A 20,199-nucleotide genomic window follows, 5' to 3' on the forward strand; every position below is an offset into this window, starting at 1 on the left:
TCTCTACTAAAAATACAAAAAAAACTAGCTGGCCATGGTGGCAGGCACCTGTAATCCCAGCTACTCGGGAGGCTGAGGCGGGAGAATCGCCAGGACCCAGGAGGCGAAGGTTGCAGTGAGCCTAGATCGTGCTATCGCACTCCAGTCTGGGCGACAAGAGCAAAACTCTGTCTCAAAAACAAACAAACAAACAAACAAACAAAAGCCAACATTAACTGAATACACACACATACATGAGGGAGAATGAGTGGCATTGTTCTATGCACTTGCTATGTTGTGATGGGTAACATTAATCCTGCTTTACAGATGAGGAAACTAGGACACGCAGTGCTTAATAATTTTCAGAGGTTGCACAAATAGTAAAAAGCAGAGCCACAATTTGAACCCAGGGAATCTTATTTTAGAGTCTAGATTCTTAATCACGATACTCCAATGAACCCAATTAATTCTGCAAGTGGAAGGGAGGCAATTTACTGAATACCTCTATTTTTTGCCTATAAGAAACAAAAAAGACATTCATGAAGAATGATGTGGACAGGTATGAAAGGCGTTTTAAGATGATAGTGAAGGAAATTATGGGATTATATATGTAAATCTGTGTGTGTGTATGCTTTTTCCTCTCATAGAATATCTTTCCTTTGGAATAAGAAGCTAATAAAATGTAAGAGTAATTTTAGGAGATATTTGTTAGAAAGATTCATGTTCTTAAATTCCTTGTTTAGCTTGTAGTGTTCATTTCTTATCTATGAGACTTTCAAAATCAGTATAGATTTTAATGCTTTTAAAACCTCAGAACATATTAGCATTAAAGACTGGACGAGGCTTTTTTTCCCCCTTTTAGTAAGCAAATGGATGTATCCTATATATAACTTAATGCCAATTCAACCTACATATTTTCCTCTAAAAATAATTCACTAGTCCCAGCCTTTGAATATTGCATTAGTTTGTTAGGGCAGCCATAACAAAATACCAGTGATGGGGTTGCTTACACAACAAAAATGTACTTCCTCACAGTTCTGAAGGCTGCAAATCTAAAACCAAGGTGTTGGCAAGTGTGGTTTCTTCTGAGGCTTCAACCTCCCTTTTTTTTGGCGGGGGGGAATGGAGTCTCTCTCTGTCGCCCGAGGTGGAGTGCAATGACATAGCCTTGGCTCACTGCAATCTCCGCCTCCCATGTTCAAGCGATTCGCCTGCCTCAGCCTCCCAAGTAGCTGGGATTAGAGGCACCTGCCATCATGCCCTGCTAATTTTCGTGTTTTTGTAGAGAGAGGGTTTCACCATGGTGGCCAGGCTGGTCTTGAACTCCTGACCTCAGTTGATCCACCTGCCTCTGCCTCCCAAAGTGCTGGGACTACAGGCATGAGCCACCACGTCCAGCCAGGCCTCTCTCTTTTGCTTGCAGAGGGCTGCCTTCTTGTGCCCTCACAGGGTTTTCCCTTCGGTCTGTGTTGCCTGTGTCCTAATTTGCTGCTATTATAAGGATACTAGTCATATTAGATTAGAGTCCACCCATTATGACCTCATTTTACCTTAATTACCTTGCTAAAGGCCCTGTTTCCACATACACTCACATGCAGAGGTACTAAGAACTAGAACTTCAATATATCAATTTAGGGGACCATAATTCAGCTCATAACAATTTTTTTTTAAAAGCCCTTAAGTTTCTGTTCATCTGTCTGGTCAGCGCCAGGTGGAATTATTTCTACAGCAGGTTTTATACTTTCCTCTTCTTAACATCTTTATCATTCTGAAATTTAAATGAACTAATGTTGTACATTAATGAACTAATGATGTACATTTAAATACTAATATTCACTGTTTTTTACTAGTAAGTAGAGAATGAAGTTAAAACATAATTAGTACATTTAGTGTTTTGGGAATCAAGGAAAAACAAATTAAATCAACCCTTCTGTACTGTAACTTCGTCAGAATGTGGCAGCTCGGGTTTCCATTGGCAGCCAGAGCAGTCAGTTTCAACTACCCCTTTATTATGAATTTGGTAAATATATAAGTTAAACATTAAAGAACTGGAGAAACTGGTGCCTGAGTATAAGGGCTAGAATGTGGAATCAAACCCACCAAGATCCCACCTGGGTTTTCTCAGACCCTAAAGCAAGCTTGTCCAACACACAGCCTGTGGGCCACATGCGGCCCAGGATGGCTTTGAATACGACCCAACACAAACTGGTAAACTTTTTATGAGGTTTATTTATTTATTTATTTTATTTTTTATTTAATTAATTAATTTATTTATTTATTTTTGCTCATCAGCTATCGTTAGTGTTAGTAAATTTTATGTGTGGCCTAAGACAGTTCTTCCAATGTGGCCCAGGGAAGCCAAAAGATTGGACACACTATGTCTGATCCAATAATAAAATCATTCTTACACATACACCTCGTTCCAGGGCCCACTTAAGAGTAAGAAACTTTCCAAGGCCCTAGAGAAAGCTTTCCAGACCCCAGACCCTAAAGATTAGACAGAGATTAAATGAAACACTCCTGCTGGTTCCTGCTGAAACAGCTCCATGCACTCCCACACGTAGGCATGGAGCTTTAAATGTATATGTGCACCGGAGAAAAACTTGTAACTTTGAGTTGGTCTTAAGTTGGCCCATCCTTCTTGCTGGTTGCAGAAATAAGCTCCCTTTTTTTCCCAGTTGGTCTGCATCTCATTATTGGACCTTGAGAAAAAGCAGCTGGATGGACCACATTAGTGTGGGAACAAGAACTGCAATAAACTCTCTCCAGTGGCTACTTCAGACTGAATTAAGATTTATTTTACCTTTACAATGAAATAACTGCTGACTGTCCATTGGACCTGTTTATCTGGCAGGCACGGTGGTAAGCATAGCATTGTCATTCGTTTCATTAATCCTCATTAATTGATGCTATTTTCCGTCTAATTTTAGTAGAGCTTAAGAACATTGCATCATCATGAGTGATGCACTTGGATTCAAATCTAAGTCTCACTATTCCCAAAGCCCATATTTTAACCTTAACAGGCTTACCACATATCTCTAGGTGTCAATAAACATTACGTTTGTGAGGAGTGAGCTAATGTGACCTAGGACTCATCACAAAATGAGTAAGACAAACCTCTAAAAACCTAATTTTGTGATGCCATAGGCAAGAAAAAGCGTGAACATTATTTGTGTATCTTTAAATATGATTTGCACTTTCTGACAGAAAATACTAACAGTACCACAATCATGCAAATTAAACTATTGATTTTGTGGGACTTAAATGGCAGTGCTGTGTGAAATGGTTTGCTGCATTAAATATATTTGTAAAGCTAAGCAATGTGGGGTATAAGTCATGGGAAAATGAAACTCCCTAAAATTAGCTCTGTCAGTATTATTGAACAAAGTTGTTAACACATTCATAATGGGTACCAAAGGAAAGTTTAATTTTACTTACAGCAGATGTTTTCCATGTGACTATGTTTTACTAGTATTATATATAAATTGCATTATTTCATACTTTCCAAATGAAGAGTGCCGAAGAAACACTGAATCACATATTCCCATAACACTTAGCATATATTAAATACACAGTAAATATTTGCAGAACAAATGAAATAAAGAAAGAGAAAAGAAGGAATAAATAAATAAATGAGCATCATCTATTAATTCATTCACACCTAAAGTCAAAAGAGTAATAATTTATATTAAGAAATAATACTTTCATATCAGTGAAATGAAACACTCCAATATTGTCAATAAAAAATAAATAAATCTCATTTCTATGTATTTCTAAACCTGATGCAGAGTACTTCTGTTAAAGAGATGAGTGCAAGGAATACTATTACTTATAAAATGATAGCGCTTTTAATATTTATCTTAAATGAGACTAAGCTGACGCTATTCTTGGTAGATACTAAATGAATATTTGGCAAATTGAATTAAATAAGTCAAGAATAAAAATGATAATTTAACAAAAAAAGACAATAGGAGGTAATAATTTCAGATTTCAATGGTATTTTGTGCAAAAATATTATACTACTTGGCAACTAATTGTGATTCTTTCTCCTCTATCATAGGTTTTAAAAATACTACGTTTAAGCAAAGCTCATCTTTTGTTGGGATGATTCAAATCACATTTCTATGTTTACTACCAAGTAAATTATTTTTTCATGGAACTCAACACTAAAGAAAAAAAGGAGTACTTCCCGTGCACTCACCAAGTAAAGTAAACAGTCATATAGATGAGATTCATGTGCTATGCCTAAGAAATGTCATGAACGGGAGAAACAAGAAAGGCATGTGTGGATGTAACTATATGCCACATTCTGAAGTCTCTTCTATTTTAAGAACATATTTGTCATCTGATGATTTTTATGTAAGATGCATGTTTGTTGTCTTAATATTATTTTCAGAAAATAATAACCTTAAAATATTAACAACTATAAAATAGTTATCTGTTTCATCCTTATGGTTATTTGTCAGAGTTCATTATAATGCGACAGAATGGGCATTTAGGACCATCTACTCTGTGAAGCTTCTTTCATCATCCCAGCTGGAGGAGACTTCACTTTACTATGTGTGCTGTATAATTCTGTCTATACTTGTACTCCACTGGTATCACACTAACTTGTGGTTATTTCTGCTGCTAAGATTTTCTCTCCTACTTTGTACATTCCATGAGATCAAGAATCTCAACTTTCAGAGAGCATATGATTCCTTCCTTTGATGAATATGCACTGATTACTTATTAAGTCCCAGGAACTCTGTGGCCAGGGTCAGACCGCCCCAAAGGCATTTGGAACAACAGTCAACAGAGTGTCCTGGAGACTTGCCTTGGGTTGGGCTTCAGGTATACTGATGAGCAAGGCACAGTTCCTGTGCTAACACAGCAGAGAAGCTATTAGGGCAAAAGAAAAATAACAATATTGTAATAAGGTTAGGTGCAAATCATTTGTGGGAACTGGAAGACACACTTTTCTCTAGCTTGAGAGTATTGTGTGTGTGTGTGTGTGTGTGTGCACCTTGTAGGTGAAAGAAAGAGCTAAACTGAACCTGAAGTATATAGAATGTGAACGAAGTGAAATATAAGCAAGGAAACAGTACACTCAATGTTTAACCTGCGATAAGAGACAAAATGGCCCAACCAATACACTACAATTGTTAAGCAGAGTAGATATGTAATAAATCTGATTTAGAATGTTTACTTCAGATACACATTTCAGAAAATATGAGCCTGATTCTCCCTTATATCTGAATCTGAGTAGCTGATATATGCAAATTACACAGAAAGAAAACCCTTCATTAGAGTACATGTAGAAAACTTAGTCCTTGCTTTACACTTTCTGCAGTTTAAATAAATAAACCTTTTGTCATTAATACCTATTCAGAATGGCAGACTACGCTGATGCAAAAGTAACTGCGGGCTTTGCCATTACTTTCTTTTTTTTTTTTTTTTTTGAACCTTAATTTACAAAGAACACACACACATTCCAAGGAGAAGCCCATTAAGAGCAGCAGACTGGGGAGAACAACGGGAGGGTTATTGAACACCGGTCTGTGTATCCCAGATGAGGGATCACTGGGAATGTTTTCTCAGATATGACTTTTCACCTCCAAGACAGGAAAAGAGATCTTGACCTGGAGGCCCACCCACCTACAAGGCAGAAAGCTCCACACACAATCTTTGGCATCGTCAAACTATCCTGTTTCAAAGACCATCTTGGAATAATGGGTTATCAGTTGAGGTGGATGGTGCCACCTGGGGTCATAGATCATGTCTCCTTATGGGGCACAGCTGACCCAAGGTTTGAGATCTTGAGAAATGCTCCCCTGGATGTCCTCAGCCTCATACGGATTCCCTTGATCTGCTTTCAACTCCAAGTCCCAGTCTTCATTAAAAAGATTGCCAGGCTGTTCCTTGGGTGGACAGTTTGTCCCTTCTCTCAGCTCCCAGGTATTCCATCAGAGTCCTCCGCATTCACAGCAAATCCTTCCTCTTCAGAATGGGTGCCCTCACCCCGGGCTCGACTGTCATTAGAGACGCTCTGTGCTCCCCGGGCTAGTCGATCCATAGCCTTCTCAGTCTCTCTCTCCTGACAGGAGTGGCCCGCTGTAGCAAAGCCAGCCTCCGGGCTAGGGGGTGCCTTCCACGCGCTAGGCAGCAGCGGGCCCCGAAACAGCTCCGCGGCCCCCTGCGCCTGGGCCCTGGCGGACTGAGGGTCCATGCCCGGCTGCCCGTGGCTTGCCCCCCTGGATGTTGTGGGCCACGTGACGCGCCTTTACTGTCAATGGCAAGGCCCGCAATTACTTTTGCACCAAGCGAACACATACCAATTATCAGTCTAAAATGTTGCTACTTTTCAAATTTTCTCCCTTGCATTCTGAATATATATTTTAATAATACCAATGGGGATAAATCAGAGAGTGAGAAAAAAATTATGGAATCTATAAAACAAGTTATAAGTAAATGTCTCTTGCTACATGAGAGGTATTTAATCAATTACCGAATGTGACTTCTATGTACAAATGCATGGCTCATGCCATCTTGGTGAAAAATTACTTAGAAAATTATGTTTCTTTTTTATTAATTTTGAAATCAATGTTCATCTTCTCATTGAACTCTGTTCTCTAACGCTGGCAGAGAAAGATGGTTAATGTAGATGTCTTTCGAATGGTGACTAAATTAATCTCATTTCTCTGTATTATTTATCAGACTAATAGGTACAACCAACAGGCATTTTCACAGACACTTGCTGTTCCAGACCTAAGCAATCCTGTCACCCTAAGCATGCAGGATACCATCAAATAACCTGCCTTGCCAGTTCATCTTACAATGTCTAGCCCATCCGAATCCCAGTTTTGTGAATATAACAAAAATAGAGAAGTTTTTGCCATTTTCAGATATTCATAGATTACAGATACATTTTGTTCTTAGCTATCATTCTACACATGCACATATACATTTCTATTATTCTGAAGGTTGAAAAGGGATGGGGCAAAAGAAACATTAAAATGTGCTTTATTACATGATACAGACATTCTTGTATTTCTAATGCATACTTATTTACCAACATCCCTTTTTATATTTTTAGTTTTTAGGCTCTGATTGTCTCTATATTGGCATGCTAGCTAAGGTTAATTATAATCTGGCCCCAAGATGCAAGGGGTTGGAGACAGAGAAGTGTTTGGATCTTTGGAAAATCAAATGCTTCTAACAATAGGAATATATTCTGTCATCTTGATTATATCCCTTTCTATTGTCTTTTCATCTCTACCCCCTTACTTTTGCTACTCATACATGCATATTCTATTGTTAAAGCATGCATCCCTTCCGTCATGTAATTAAAAAAAATCTCCTATAGTGTCCATAGCATGTATCAGTCATGTGCAAATATTCAATAAACACTGGGAGATTAGTGGAGGACTCTGGAATCCTAAGTCCTTCTCATTTCCCTAAGGAGAGGGACCCTCTACTTTCTTCATTCACAGTATTTGAAAGTTTGAAGAGAGCAAGTACACCTGTTCTTCAAAATATATGTATGCTATGGTTGTCATTTTACATGCTGGCTACATTCTATTAATTTATAGTTATGAATAGTTTTCAGGAAATGGATCAGTAAAGAGAAATAAAGATAAGGACTCAAAATTGTTTGTGCCAATTTATTGCTAAGTCCTAGGCCTTGTTCCAACCAGCATTTATTAACTTGTTGAGTCTTATCATACTTCTAATATTGCTATTAACATAATCCTTATTTCTAAAAGGGAAAACTGAGGCAAGGAGAAGTTGAACAATTTGCCTAAAGACACAGCTTGTAACTGGTGAACAGGAGAAGACAGGCTGGGTTCAATCCAGATAAAGATCCTGAATCTAGAATCTTTGCTTTTAACCAATATTCTATAGTTAAAACTTTCGCATAGAGGTTCATATTCCCTTCCCTGATGAAGAGTTCTGTTCAACCAAACAAACAACATCAGTCAAAGAACTGCTTTTACTCTGCAAATGAAGCTTTAAGTCCCCTAAAACCTAATTATATAGCTGACACATAGTGAATTCATAATAAAATCACTTTTTAAAATTACTAAGCGACAACTTCTATTTTTGATTAGAAGAGGTGCAGAAAAGAGTATATCCAATGGATCCTGTCTAGAACCACTTAACATATCTTTTGGGAGATCTTATAGACAAAAATAAAACAAAAGGCAAGCATGTAGTAGGCGGCAAATAAGTAAGTGATAAAGATATTCAGCAGACGTGACAAGTTCTGAATAGTTTTAAAAGAGGGAAATCACTGTGGGCTGCAGTGCAAAAAAGACTGAACATCACGGTGTGAAGGGATTTGAACTAAATTTTATAGATGCTCCAAAATATAGACCACTGGGAAGGCCATAAAATCCTTTCCATTCTAGATTAGTTACAGGAGTAAACATGTGGTTAAGAAAGAACATGTTTTTAAGATAAAAAGGATGTGAGTAGGACTAGAGGACAGGGTGGATTTAAGGTAGTAGGGAGACTTGTGGTGAGATGGATTAACTAGTTTGACATCACATAAAATCTGTAGAGGAGGTAAATGCTTTACAATTTGAGATGCAGAAAACATAAATCTGTGTTTTAGGAACTAACTCAATTAAGTGTTGTTCATGATATATAGAAAACTCCAGAAACTCAAGGCAGGGAAAACAAATAGAAGGCTAGCAATCATTCAGTAATAAATGAATGAAAACCTAGCCTATAATGGTGAAGATTGATAAGAAAAGTACTTAGTGGATAAAAGGCTCAGGGGATACAGGAGAAGGGAGAGTGAAAATAAAAATTTAAAATAATCATTATTATAAAACAACAATAATATTGAGGTTGGATCCTGACTGGGAAGAAAAGTAATACTTTTATTAATGAAAATAGGAGGGGTTCCAATTTGATGTGGGAAAATGACTTCAGTATGTAAATTGGGAGTTAACATTAACATATACAATAGGAATGTTTCATACATGGACACTGGTCCATTTGTGATGAGATAAATTAGGAAATTTGGACTTGGTGACATAATAAATAATGAAGGTCTCAGTATAAATCATTATAATGATTGAGCTCTCTAAGAAGGAAAATATGCCCATCGGTAGGAAGGAAGTTTCTGTGAGAACAGCATATGTAGAGTCAGAAACAGGAAATATAGAAGGTAACATTTTACAGTATAGGCAAGTGGTAGGAACAGCATTCAATGACTTATCTTTTGGTCCAGGTTTGGTATTTAAAAAAATGGAATGTGGTCATCACAGAATTAAACGAGGTATGATGTAAGAAATGCAGAATAATGATTACAGGATGCAGGTAAAGAAAAAAGGAGGCTAATTGATATGAAGAGTAGGCCAGATGTGATGTAAACAGATTTTGCTCAAAGAGAAGGAACACTAAGTTCAAGGATGTTGGGTGGAACAGTGACATAGAGTGATGAGATCCAAAGTCATCCAGAAAGATTTCTGAGAGAAGAGAAAAAGCAGAAGGAAGACCATTGGGCTTAAATTACCCAAGGAAATGGAAAGGAATCTTGGGATGTAGTTACAGGAGGGAATGGGTAACACAGGTTTCTCTACGTGTCCCTGACATGTTTTTACATGTCAGTAAAGTACAGGACTATACATTGTAAATTCTACTTTATAAAAATCTTAAAAAGTTAATAAGGTTTAGACAGCTTAAAGTAGTCAATTGGATACGGCAAGAATGACAATCTAAGCCACATACTATGCTATCCTAGGCGTTGCAAATAAGGCTAACTGGGAAAAGATTTGGCATATAATCTCATCTTTAATTATGTTCCTCTTAAAGCTATGTAATTAAAACTCAACTAAGAAAAAAATATGTAAATGGATTTCTGTCCTGAGAAAATGATATCCACGATTTTTTTTTAGTACAAGTTCTTTTAATATACTCTTGCTCTCTCTCTCTCTCATGATTTTTAACCAGATATCCTGAAAAGCTCACAGTAGTACATTGACTATGTAAATAAAACTTCTTTATTTCTGGTAAACTTTGTTTATTCTTGCACATAAGTCTAAAAACCCAAGGCTTTCATATACCTTTTAGTACGTATATAAAATTGAACTATTTTGCTTTTTCAAACAATAACAGGCAACTTCATTCCTGCAAATTATAATCATCTTTCAAGGGGAACCCTGAATTCACTTGTGTCCTTGCTCATTTCCACAGGTGCTCTACTGTTTTCTTAGAAATTTTGAATTCACCACCCAGCCCCTCAAAGATCTATTTATAATTCACAGCATATTGATTTCATCTGCTCATTTCTTGCCATAAATCTCTCACAAGGAAAGTTATAATATGTACACTGTCTTTTATTACTTCCTATGAAAAATGCTGCTTCTAATCCTACATCATGGATTGTTTTCCCTTAGTTGTCACTTACAACTTACCTCATTCAAGTCAAAACTGTTAAAAAAAATCAGCCAATTGTTTTTTTTACACAGAAACATGGGGTTATTTAAAGTGGCTTCATAGCAACTAATTATGACACACTTGTGAGAAAAAAAATCAGCATTATTTGAACTACATGTGTAAACACTTATACTCTTGAAGGTAACAGAATCAACCCAATGTCATTAAATCTATTGACCCCTTTATAGTTTTGTTATTTCTTTTCCCCATTAAATAATCCTTTCTCATCTCATTTTCTCTCTTCATGGTCACATATAGATTGATTTATAGCTCATGGATAAACCACATGTGATTATCATAATCTACTATTGGTTTTCAAGAAATATAACAGATAAAACAAAAAAAGAAAATGAGTTTTACAAAGTGGGGCCACAGTTTAATGTATTATTTAGGAGCTTCTGGAAATAGGATAATAAACTATCCACTGCATGGATTGCAGAAGGTACACATTCTTCCCCTCCATATATGTTTGCAGCCCATTTTCAGCTCTTCCCAATCAGTAAGTGAGTCCGTTTCTCTATCCCTTGAATCTGAACTTGGTCATGTGACTTGCCAAGGAGACATGAGCAGCTGCTGTGCAAGCAGAGACTTATAAAATATCTTCACATATTGAGCCAGATCTCATGTGGAACCCTGAGACCATCTCAAGGCATTCTACTGGATAATTACAGACTTGTGGCCTAGTTACTCAGCATATAGTCTGCCAACTGCCAGGCATATGAGAGAGGCCATCTTGATCATCCAGCACCATCTGACCCACCAGCTGGTTACAGAAATTTGAAGAGCTAACACAGATGAGAAGAACTACATAACCAGCCCATAAATAGAAGAATAAATAAGCAGTTGTTTTAAGTCACTGGATTCTGGAATGGTTTATTTTGCAACCAAAGTTAATTGGTATCAACTAATCTTTGAAGTCCTAGACTATGAATTAAAATAAAACACATTTAATTAAATTTAAAATGACATTCAGTACAGTGTTAAAGCAAACTAAATATGGCCTGAGAAGAACTTCACATTTTATATTTGAGTCCCTGTAGACGAATTGCAACCTAACTTAATAGGTAGAGAAGATTAAAAACCTAATTTAGGAGTATGCACCTATAACAATAGCTGAGTCTTGTCCAATCCCAGTGGCCATATTTCAAACATTCATACACTGCTGAGTGTTCAAACTGTGTTCAAATAAGGCAAACACCAACCTGTAACCAGTCCAGCTATTCTGTACCTCACTTCCAATTTCTGATGTCATTTCCCTTTTTTTGTCTATAAATGTTCTTCCACCACATGGCTGCACTGGAGTCTCTGAATCTGCTGTGATTCTGGAGACTGCCCAATTTGTGAATGGTTCATTGCTCAATTAAACTCCCTTAAAATTAATTTGGGTGAAGTTTTTCTTTTAACAACAGAAACAACTCTGGTCAAGAATTAGGAACCTCAGTATCCCCAGCCTTCCTCACCTATACAGAGCTTACTTGGCAGTGAGCTAATATTGGGATGCTAATTCATATATGAATCACTATCCCCAAGTCCACCCAGCATCTCTATCTTGTGATGGATGTGTCAGTTTTCCAGTTCTCCTTCTGTTCATCCTTCCATGCATTCCTAATCAGCCTCACTAACTATAATAATTCCAGAGCCAACCACAGGTTTCTAGTAAAGTTCAAGTTTTATAACAAAGATTGGCTATAACTCTCTTTCACACGGATATAACTCAGGACTTTCTGATTCTGCAAACAGAAACCTTGTTAGAACTTCTAACATGATGTACTGGAGCAGTCTCCCAAGCCTGAACACCTATGCAGAAAACCTTTCAGCTTTCTGTCTAGTTATGGTTATAATTCTCAATATAAAACTATTCCATCCCAAAATATACATCATTGACATAGGATTATTCTGAGTTGAAAGCAATTGAGAAACAATAGACACAGGAAAAGCTCATTCATCTAAAGAATATCAGAGCATAAATTTCCCTTCATGAAGATGTCCCCCTCTCTCAGACCTGAAAGAAAAACCTTTATCACCAGAGAAGAAAGCACCAAGAAGAATCCACACAAACAAAACCTTACAAAATAACCATTATCTTCCATTAATTTACAGCTTGTATTTATCTTCCCATAACTTACAGCCCGTAGAATCTCCAACCCCTTTCCTTTGTCTAGTAAGGTCTCCACAATTTCTCATGCTTTGTTAAAAGGGCATATAACTCTTCCAGGTCTAACCTCTTCTTCAGGTCTTTACTTCAGGTCTTTACTTTAGGTCTTTACTTTTTTTTTAATGAATGGCTCCTTGTACATGCAAAGATTAACATCAAAGAAAATTCATATGCTTTTTCTCTTATTAACCTTTCTATTGTCAGTTTAATTCACAGATCTCAGCCACAGAAGCTAAGAGAATAGAGGAAATGATTTTTCTTCCCCTACATCTACCACAGGACATCTTTTCAGATAGACTCAGGAAATTTTGAATTCATGGAAGCCAGACTGAAACTAACTTACAGCTTGCAACAAAATGAAGAGGAGATTTCATATTTTTTTTTCCTTTTCACTAATCATGACTGACTCCAGGTTCTACTCTCCATAATCAATGACCATATAACCCTTTCTCTCCCTTTGGACCATAAAAATTAACCTATGCTTCCCATCTTGCTAACTCCCTATGGACAACTTCATCTTTCATTTTTACCCTTTTCCTATCTTAGTAGCTTCAGTACCTAATAAAACAATGCTCCATTAGACCTTTCCAATAGTTGTAATTATCTAAATAGGCAATCTTAAAATTGATTTAGCTAATAAATGTAGATGACTAAAAGTATCCTTTTCGGTTTTATGAAAACTGAAACTTGAAAAGCTAAAATTCTTACATTTTGAGAATGAATATCTGTATTATATGAACAAATTAAAAATATACGCATTCTAAAAACTGATTTTTTAGCCTTTTTAAGTCAAAAAAAAGAACAATTAACAAAACCAGATGTGTTTTGAAACACTCCTAAACAATAAGCAAATAGCCCTTTTAAAAGAAGAGAGAAAGATATTTCCAGTGAAATATAATTATAACTTAAAAGTGAAATATTGGCAGGGCGCGGTGGCTCACGCCTGTAATCCTAGCACTTTGGGAGGCCAAGGCGAATGGATCACCTGAGGTTGGGAGTTCAAGACCAGCCTGACCAACATGGAGAAACCCCGTCTCTCCTAAAAATACAAAATTAGTCGGGCGTGGAGGCGCATGCCTATAATCCCAGCTACTTGGAAAGCTGAGGCAGGAGAATCACTTGAACCCGGGAGGCGGAGGTTGTGGTGAGCCGAGCCAAGATCATGCAATCCAGGCTGGATTGCAATCCAGCCTGGGCAATGAGAGCAAAAACTCCACCTCAAAAAAAAAAAAAAAAAAAAAAAAAGTGAAGTATTGCTACCAGGAGTCTTGAAAAAGCAATCTAAAAATATTATAAAGCTATTATTTACAAGTTTGAATCCTAATCACAAATGTGGGAATTATATCTCATTGCAATTTGTTGACAGTATCAAGCTGGAGATTAAACAAAAGTCAATGTCTATAAATATAAAGAAAAGAAGGGCAGATAGGAGGCAACTATCATGTCATTCAACATGGTTGCTAATGCAATTAAATTCCAAACATGCATATATATGAGATTTGACCAATTAATTTACTAATGGTATCTGTTAATATTGAAAAGTGATTATTTTGAAAGTTATTTATGTATACTTCATTAAATGTTTTAGATGTATAGAATAGTAGAGAGAATATGACTTGAGAAACCTTACCATTTTGCTATAAATGCTTCATATTTTTAAGAGCAAACTTATTATAGCTATTGTTGAAAGTATATAGTTCTCTCAATACCATTTCTCTTTCTTTTTTCTTTTATCTCTCCAGAGAAAGCAAGATGTTGATGGTGTATGATTTTTAATGTGCTTAATTTTTAAATTTTGAACTAATTTTAGGCTTACAGAAAAGTTTCAAAAATTAGTACAGGGAGTTGCCTTCTGTTTGTAATGAAAACATCTCACATAATGATTATATAATTATCAAAAAAATTGCTAAAATTTGAAAATATTACTATGTTATTTCAAAAACAATATGTTGTATTGTTTACATAGTTTTCAATATCACATCAACCATAGTATCATTTGAGAATATTTTTATTGTGTTGTATTATTTGTTTTAATCAAATTGTGTTTAAAATAACTATGTAAATAGATGTAGCACTAGTTCTTTTTTTTAGTACTGCACAATGAACCATTATTCTCTCTAAAAGTGTGAATTGCTAGGCGAAAGTATATGAACCATTTCAAAATTTCAAAACATTACAAATAGCTCTTCAGAGTAGTTGTACAAAATTGTAATTCTCATCAATTGTGTGTGAAAGTCTGGTTTCTCCTCATTACAAAACTTTTAAAAACTTTTCGCAAATTATGGGTGGAAAATCTGATTGTTTCATTATAAATTTTCTTGATAGTTGGAGAGATTGACTATACTTTAGTATGATTATATTTTCTTTTCTGTCCCCTAGCATAACTTGTCCGTATTTATCTTCATCTCTGTAATGGTACGTTATAAACTTCAGTTGCAATCCTTTGTTGCTTTTAAGGATTACAACTATACACCACTAGTGTTTTGTTTTGTCTTTTAAATTTCTACATAGCTTCTGCTGCAAAGAGTTTTTAATTTCAGTGAGATAAAATATACTAAACTTATACTTCCTGATTTTTGTGTATAATTTGTGAAATCTGTTCTTGCCCTGAGTTTATAAAGATATTCTGTATTCTTTGATATTAAAAAAGCTCATCATATTTACACCATTAAAATGCTTGAATTTTTGAATATAGTTTGAGTTGGAGATAACATTTTGTTTCATTTTTTCATATAAATTGTTCTAGTATAATTCATTAAATTCATTATTTTTCAATTTATTTGTAATGCCAACTAGGCAATGTATAACCAATTTATATACAAGTTATATATAAATATGGATCTGCCTCTGAGCCCTCTGTTCTTTTTCATTTAATTGTTTTTATTGGTAATATCATATTGTGTTATTTTTAATAATAAAGACAATTGTGTCAAGGAGAGACTACAAATTTATATTTCTTCAAAATTGCCTTGGCAATTGGTGATATTTTGCTCTTCTATGTGAATTCTACTATCAACATGTGCAGTTTCATTAAAATATCATTTTGGTTGCTTTTTGTTTGTTTTTAGAAACAGGGTCTCACTCTGTCACCCAGGCTAGAGTTCAGTGGTTCAATCATAGCTCACTATGGCCTCAAAACCCTGGATTCAAGAGATCCTCCCACCTCAGCCTTCCAAGGATCTAGGACTACAGGTGTGTGCCACCACACTGAGACATTTTGGCATTTTGAATTGCATTAAATTTACAGATAATTTGGGATAATTTTCCATAGCTATGGAAATTGACTTTTTGCATCATGAAAGTAACATTTTCCCCCTTTAAGATTATCTTTTATGTCCTTCATAAACATTTTAAAATGTTCTATGTTAATGTTTTGTGAATACTTTGTTGTTATTACTAGCTTAAGAATAGCTTTTTTAAGATCACATTACTTTTTTGGGGGGGTGGTAGCGGGGGGGCGTGGGGAGTCATGCTCTGTCACCCAGGCTGGAGTATGGTGGTGCAATCTTGGCTCACTGCAACCTCTGCCGCCTAGGTTAAACTGATTCTCATATCTCAGCCTCCTGAGTAGCTGGAATTGCAGGCATACGCCAACATGCCCAGCTAATTTTTGTATTTTTAGTAAAGACAGGGTTTTGCCACGTTGGCCAGGCTAGTCTCGAACTCCCGGCCTCAAGTGATCCACCCACCTCAGCTCCCCAGAGTGCCGGGATTACAGGCATGAGCCACCGCTCCAAGCCTAATCACATTTCTCAATTAGTCATTGGATGTAGGGACACCATTTGAATTTATATTAAGCAATGTTTGCTTTTTCAAAAAAATATGCTATGCTTGGTTAAAACAAAACATCAGAATGCATCCCACTAAATAAGCATATTGTTTGGTAAAACAGAAACATATATACTTAGCTACAATGTAAGATGTGAAATTTGTTAACTTAGATTACAGGCATTTGAGGACACTAGTTTAAGTTTGAAGCTGTTAAGTTTCTTATGCCATTACTTTACATTTTTTTTTATTAGTGGGAATATATAGATATATTGTTACTGACTTTATATTCCTAAAACAATGTTATTTCCCTCCATCTTTAATAATTCAGTTATAGAATTATCTATTTCCTTAGTAGTCTGAAGATTTTACTCTTGTTGCTAATGAGAAGTCTGTTTAAATACCATTGTCTTTCTTCTGCAGATAGTGTCTACCACTTCTGGTAGCATCTTAAGATTTTCCCTTTTCATGATGTTCTGCAGTTTTACTTCAGTTGCTGACTTAATTTTATTATTCTTAACACTTACAGCAAATTTCCCATCTAGAGACATTTCTTTCTTCGTTTCTAGTAAACTCTGTGTCATTATCACTTTGAGTATTACTTTTCTATCATCTGTCTCTTCTTTGCCATTTGTCAACATTTATTAGCTAAAAGACTATTAAATCTATTAGTTTATCCTCCAAGTTTCACAAGTGTTCTCATGTTTTTTGTATCTTACTGTCTCTAACATTAATTAATTTCTTATTAATGAATTAGCATCTTATTTATGCATTATCACTTTCACTAGTCCAATATAATTTTTATTTTATCAATAGAGATTTCTTTTTAATTTTAATTATAGTGATCATATTTTTTATTTCCAAGATATTTAATTGTTTTAATTTTATCAAATTTTTTTTCTTACATATGTATATTTGGCCTCCTGGATGTCCCTATTTCTTGTTCTTTTCATACTTTTTTTTTCTTTGCCTCGTTGATGAACCCCAAGTAAATATTCTTCAGATTCTTCTATCATTTTCATTTTCATTCATCTTCTGCTTGGTGGGGTTTTTAAAGCTGTCTTTCTTAAGAATCCATGTGTTGTGGAAATTGAATTTGAGCATCCTAAAGGGGTTATTTTTTAACCTCTCTTTTAGTACTCACTTCTCTCTACTGGGTGGCTTTAGAGTGGACTTCATTCAACCTCTGCGCCTTAAACTGCAGCCTTCTCCTTCATAATTCATTTGAGTTTTTGCTCCACAGAGCATATGAGAGCTTGTAGAGTCAATAACTTGCAATGGACTTGCATCAGAGCTGGTCATAAGGCAGTTTCTGTGGCCTCTAAGCTTCTAGGGTTAGTCACTTCCTACAAGTCATTGGCCTTACAGTAGATGGCACAGCTTTACTTCAGCCTTGCTTCCCTGTGGGGCAGTATTCCCCAGTCCTTGGATTAAGTAAATTCTTTTTAGATGCTGTCTCTCTGTAGCATCTATGTAGCCTGGAATCTCAGAATTCTGTTTCAGTCATTTTCTCTGCTTTGTATTTCTGTTCTGTTTATCACTCAAAGAAAAGTCTATCTTGCTTTTTGAGATTAGCTATCTCCAATTTTCATTTTAAATATATTTTATAAATCGTTACTGCGGTTTTAAAGTCAGAGATGGCCTAAAAGTGTAGACCTTTAACAGTGTCTTCACCAGGGATCTTGATTCTTCATAGGAAAAGTTAACTACTGCATTTTCCTCTTTTTATACTGTGAACTTCCAAAGGGTAGAAGGAAGACATTTTCATCCTTATTTGCTCATACCTAATAATCTATGGCACACTGTAAGCACTTAATTAATATTGAATTGTATTTTATGGCTATTGTCTTCTTTTAAACCTGAGACCAAAATGTTCATTCTATGTGAATTGGGAAGTTAAAGAAGAAAGCCTTTATCCCATCCATTTCTTATATTCAGCTATATGAAGGATCAAAGTCTGAATCTGATTGTGAAATATTTTTAATACCTAAAAATGTGAATCTAGTTAAATACTTAAAACATGAATACTTAAAAACATGAATATAGTTTTGGGTAACAAGTTAGAGATGTAACAAAAGAATATATAGTTTTTCAGATTTAATAAAATGGAATAACTAGATGGAAACACATTTTACATCTTACTTATATTTATTTATATGTGCCAATAACTGGGTGTTTTGAGGGTTTTAGTTTTGATTTGTTTTGTCTGTTTTCTTTTTTGGTCTGGCAAGTTAAACTATACATTCACCTAAAAAGCTTTCAGAGAGGATTGCAATGGTTAAGCAAACGGCAACTTCTTGGCAGGAGGTGGGGTGTGGTAGGGAGGATATTCAGAAAGATTCACATAAACTATCAATACAGACTAATTATAATTTTTAAGTTTTAGTCAGACCTTAATGCACTACTTTATATCTATAATTATTGTAATTATTTCTGATTGTCTAACTACCCTAATTCATATGCTAAAAATAATTTAAGACAAAGATCATCGTCCTCAATCAGGGGTTGCCAGCCCCTGGACCACAGACCAGTACTGGTCCATGGCCTGTTAGGAGCCAGGAGGAACAGCAGGAGGTGAGCAGCAGGTGACTCAGCATTATCATCTGAGCTCCACCTCCTGTCAGATCAGCAATGGCATTAGAGTTTCATATGAGCGCAAACGCTATTATGAGGGATCCAGATTGTGTGCTCCTTTTGAGAATCTAACTATTACCTGATGATCTGAGGTGGAACAGTTTCATCCCGAAACCATCCCCTGCCTTCGTCCATGAAAAAATTATCTTCCATCAAACCAGTTCTTGTTGTTCAAAAGGTTGAGGACCGCTGCCCTAAATGATCCACAAATGTGTCACAAATACAGTAAAATAATTTTGTATTAAAATCATGCTTATTTATATATTCTTTAGATACCCTTTCTCATAAAATTTTCATAGAAAATGTATGGGTTGATTTTCCATTTTGTAGGTAAGGAAATAAACACATAAAAGCACAGAGGAAACAAACAGCAAACTGATTTGAACCCCGGGCTCGACCGATGTTTCAAACTCCTGGCCAGCATGTTTCACTTCCCTATATATGTTTCAACACTTTCCTACAGTCAGTAAAGTGTCATGAATTCTACTGGCTTTGATTTTGGATGAGAGAATTAGAATGATTTGATTGCATGTATACTTTAATTAAAAAGTTTTCAGTTTAATTTACTATGGTTGAAACAGGATCTAAAATATGACAAAACCTCCTAGGGCATCTTTGCCTTCAGACACGGCACTCACAACCCTTACACTTCATCAAACCTAAACATAACACTGAGTGATCTCATGAAATATAAATCCCACTTTTAATACTCTATGATATGAAAAAATATATATATATATGCATTAGCATTACAACACTCTCATTTTTTTTCATCATCTTATCTTGGATATTTGTACACAAATGTTCATTGCAGCATTATTCATAATAGCCAAGTGTAGAAACAACCCAAGTGTCCTTAAACAAATGACTGGATAAAAATATGTGGTATGTACATACATCAAACCTAAACATAACACTGAGTGATCTCATGAAATATAAATCCCACTTTTAATACTCTATGATATGAATATATATATATATATATATATATATATATATGCATTAGCATTTCAACACTCTCATTTTTTTTCATCATCTTATCTTGGATATTTGTACACCAATGTTCATTGCAGCATTATTCATAATAGCCAAGTGTAGAAACAACCCAAGTGTCCTTAAACAAATGACTGGATAAAAATATGTGGTATGTACATACAGTGAAATATTATTCAGCCATAAAAAGAATGAAGTTCCGATACATGCTATAGCATGGATGCACCTTGAAAACACTACGC

General features: G+C 35.5%; 1 protein-coding gene and 1 pseudogene across 1 annotated transcript in view; both read right to left on the minus strand.

Moving 5' to 3' along the window:
- LRP1B (LDL receptor related protein 1B) overlaps positions 1-20,199 on the minus strand; it is a 1,896,287-nt gene that overhangs the window by 443,733 nt on the left and 1,432,355 nt on the right. The window lies entirely within an intron of this gene.
- LOC129031154 (coordinator of PRMT5 and differentiation stimulator-like) lies at positions 5,556-6,187 on the minus strand (annotated as a pseudogene).

The sequence above is a fragment of the Pongo pygmaeus genome, chromosome 11 (assembly GCF_028885625.2).
Source record: "Pongo pygmaeus isolate AG05252 chromosome 11, NHGRI_mPonPyg2-v2.0_pri, whole genome shotgun sequence".
Lineage (NCBI taxonomy): Eukaryota > Metazoa > Chordata > Mammalia > Primates > Hominidae > Pongo > Pongo pygmaeus.